Source organism: Rhagoletis zephyria, unplaced genomic scaffold (genome assembly GCF_001687245.7).
Source record: "Rhagoletis zephyria isolate East Lansing unplaced genomic scaffold, Rhagoletis_zephyria_1.1 Rzeph_scaffold_02239, whole genome shotgun sequence".
In the NCBI taxonomy this organism is placed as follows: domain Eukaryota; kingdom Metazoa; phylum Arthropoda; class Insecta; order Diptera; family Tephritidae; genus Rhagoletis; species Rhagoletis zephyria.
This window is the reverse complement of record NW_016159323.1, coordinates 25,414-29,677: the sequence shown is the minus strand read 5'-3', so window position 1 is coordinate 29,677 and position 4,264 is coordinate 25,414.

Sequence of the window (4,264 nt, the reverse complement as noted above, 5' to 3'; positions counted from 1 at the left end):
CGAATTTCGCCAGCGTTGCTAATAGCCTTCGTGAGCTCACTAGAAAAAATAGAGCCTTCGAGTGGAACAAGGAGCAGGAGGAGCTCTGAAGGAACGGCTATATACTGCGCCTATGCTAGCGTATCCGGTTCCAGGTGCAACATTTATTTTGGATACGGATGCTAGTAGTTATGCCATAGGAGGCGTATTGTCGCATGTAATTAATGGGCAGGAGAAGGTAGTTGCCTACCATAGCCGGTCGATCGGAAAACCAGAGAGGAACTACTGTGTAACTCGGAGAGAACTACTAGCGTTGGTGGAGTGCGTCAAACAGTTCTACAAGTACCTCTATGGGCAACGTTTCCGAGCTCGAACGGATCATGCAGCGCTGAAATGGCTACTACAGTTCAAGAATCCAGAAGGATAGCTAGCTCGGTGGATTGAGACACTGCAAAGTAATGTCTTCGCTATTGAGCACCGCAAGGGAAGTGTCCACGAAAATGCTGATGCCATGTCTCGTCTACCATGTAGCCTGGAATGTAAACACTGCTCAAAAGCTGAGGCCAAAGAAGACATTATTGACGTCCGGCTAACGACAATAACATCAGCGGAAGAGTGGAAGGAAGATCAGCTACGAAAGTGTCAGCAGATCTGGGGCTTTTGATGCATGGACTGGAGACGGACAGACGGCCAACTAAGGAGCAAATGGCATCGGAGAGCCCAATCGCAAAGGCATACTCGGCACAATGAAACAGCTTGAAGTTGATATCTGGCTTTTTGCATAGGGTATGGGAAAGTGAAGATGACCAGTGCTCCCGCAATTTAATAGTAGTTCCGAGGGTAGGAGTTCCGGACTTTCTCAAGGAATTCAACAATGGTCCCAGTGGAGGGCATCTGGGAATCACGAAGACCCTGGAGAAGATCAAGCAGAGGTTAAATTGGGTTGGTTATCGGCAATAGGTCGCAGAGTGGATTGCTAACTGCGCGGAGTGTATTGCAGCTAAAGGGCCGACATCCAGAAGTCATGGTCAGATGAAGCAGTATAACTCCGGTGCACCATTCGAGTGGATTGCCATGGATGTAGCCGGTCCATTTCCTATGAGCGCATAAGGAAACAAATAGGTCATTGTGGTTATGGACTACTTTAGCAAATGGCCGAAGGTATACCCGATTCCAAACCAGGAAGCTAAAAGCTAAAACAGTAGCGGAGGTATTCACCTACAATTGGATTGCGAGATACGGTGTACCTATAGCGCTGCACTCTGACCAGGGAAGAAATTTTGAATCGGCGGTGTTCCAAGAGATGTGCCAGATACTGGGTATCCGGAAAACTCAAACAACGGCTCTTCATTCCCAATTAATGGCATGGTGGAACGGTTCAACGGAACCCTGGAAGAGCATTTGCGGAAAGTCATGGACAAAGATCAGAAAGATTGGGAAGTCCGCATACCCTTGTTCCTGATGGGATACCGGTCAGCAGTGCATAAACCACGGGTAATCTTCGGCAGTGAACTCCGGCCTAGTGACCTTAAGTTTGGAGGTAGTGGTTAAGCAAGAAGAGAGATGCATGCTCTTGTGAGACAATTACTATATCGTCGATGTTTTTGCAAAACCGCACATCGGCCAGTAGCAAAACCGCCTAAATCGCCGTTGTGACAAAAATGAGATTTGATAACCCTGAACTCCAGGCATCGAGATTTATGCATAAAAATCATAAAATCGTTATTAAAACAACAGATTTTTAAAATAATAGCCAGAGAAAATACCGCCCATCAAGGCAATGCCTGCAAAAAAACTGTTTTTTCGCTCTCCTGTAAAATTTGAGTGCCGTAAGATAGGCGGTTTTGCAATTGGTCGATGGGCGTTTTGCAAAAACATCGACGATATAGTAATTTAGCCTCACTTATCAAACATTCAATTAACGCACATGTATTGGATGCATTTATCCGCCGATGTGCACACTACAATCATCAACACAAAATGAGGTTGTTGTTTTAGTTTCGAATGCAATGTTCGCAAACCACGCTACAAACGACGACCTGCTCACTGAAAATCAAAATTTTATGAATTTGCGAACATGCTCGTGAACCGCCCCACAAACGACGAACATGCACCGCAGCCCGTTGCGATTATCCTTGACTACTTGACAGGATTTCCCCAAGGATTTCCCAAAATCCTTTCGGGTCGTATCTCTGGATTGTTAAATAAACGCTGCAAGCCTTTCCAAGGGGCTACCTTCATCTTGTTTCTTAGTCTCCCAACGGTCTGAATTCGATACACTACTTCATTCAACCGTTTCACGACCTTATAGGGACCTTCCCAGTTTTTCTAGCAACCCTATGGTTCTTATATAATTTATTGTTAAAGTTTTCATATAGACGATGAATAAGATAGCAAAATAACATAAAACTTGGTGCTGCCAGACTGAAATTTTGAATAATAAGAGCGGATTTTTAATACGGAATTTTCACTTAGTAGAAATTTCCTTTCTGTGTTGCCGAAGAAGGGGGGCTGAACACAATTTGCAGATAACACCTTTCTGCGTAGGCGGCCTTCGGCCGCACTTAGGGATTATATCCCTCACTACGTAGAATTCTCCTTTCTGTGTTGCCAAAGAAGAGGGGCTCAACACCTTTTGCAAAGAACACCTTTCTGCGTAGGCGGCCTGCGGCCGCACTTAGGGATTATAACCCTCACTACGTAGAGTTCTTTCTATTGTATTGTTTTGTACGGTATGGCAACACATTTATGTGTCAGTTTGCAACAAGAACGATAGAATACAAGATTGCGCATTCCCGCAGAATGACATTTGTGGCAACGGGTAAACAAAGAATATGGCGAAGAACAATGAGTTGACAGTTGTGAATTTGCAGTGAGAAAACGTGTTTTCTTCTCGATTCACCAATTTTTCAAACCATCTTTGAATATAGCAAATTAAGCACAACGTTAACAAAAAATATACAACCACTCTTGGAATGTGTTCAAAAGAATAGGTCTTATTAAATAACCATTTAGAATTTTTGTGTTTGTATTGAAGGTGCCGAAAAAGTGATAATATCTTGTCGCAGCACATGTTTTCCTGCAGAAAGTGGTCGATGCTTGCTTACCTCCGATTTCAATTTGTAATTTGTGGTATTTCAACGTTTTCAACTTAACATGCCGTGTTTAAAAGTGGTCCGTAAAGTGCTTCATGCATATTACGCTGGTGTCTAAATTGTATGGCTTCTCCTGTCGGCAGAACTCTACCCACTTTCTGGCCAAGGCGTCGTCGCGGGGAAACAAAAAAAACTGCATTTGGGGGCTTTACCCCTACGGCTGCTGCAATTCAATACACGACACAACATTTTTATAAAGTTTTTATTACAAATAAAATGTTTTTTACTTCAGAACGCACGAATTACTTCGATTTTTCCCTTGAAAGTACACAATACGTTTGCAATACGTTTGCACTTATTTCTAAACAAAAAGTTTATTTACGTATTGCCATAAATGTCAAAGTCGGCAAAACCAAAGTAGCGGTTTCGGGAATGCGCCACCTTCAGTTCATTTCACCATGAGTTTGCAACCATGTGTTATTGTATCATGACTGTAAATATGGGTGCAATGTAATGTAATTACAAGTTAATAAAAGTTGGATTTAAGTGATTTATATACAAGATAAAATAAAATAAAAGTGTGTAAACTATTAGGTAGTGTTATGTGCATTTATATATATGAAAGTATGTGACAAATGCACTCTTTGGTAAGGAAATCAAGTGGAACGTCTTAAGAAATTTTAACAACAAATAACTTATAAACAATTATAAATCTGGGTCGTTCCGGTTTCGTAGACCCGACTGTCGTGGGAACGACATATGTTCGCCGTGTGTGGCCACTGTAATAATAGGCTGTTTTTGCTTACGCGTAAAAGCACATTTAGCGCATTTAGCTCTAAATGTACATTTATCCATACAAAATTCGTCACCAAAATGCAACTCCATTTTTGCATTAAGAATCTAAACGCTTAAAGCAACCCTGTGATCTTCCAAAATTTCCACGATTCGAACATGGTTTATAGGCTGTTTTTGCTTACGCGTAAAAGCACATTTAGCGCATTTAGCTCTAAATGCTACTCTAAATGTACATTTATCCATACAAAATTCGTCACCTAAATGCAACTCCATTTTTGCATTAAGAATCTAAATGCTAAAAGCAACCCTGTGATCTTCCAAAATTTCCACGATTCGAACATGGTTTAAAGAGAAAAAGTGGCAACATTGCTTTTTCGAGTATACAGTTGCTAGCT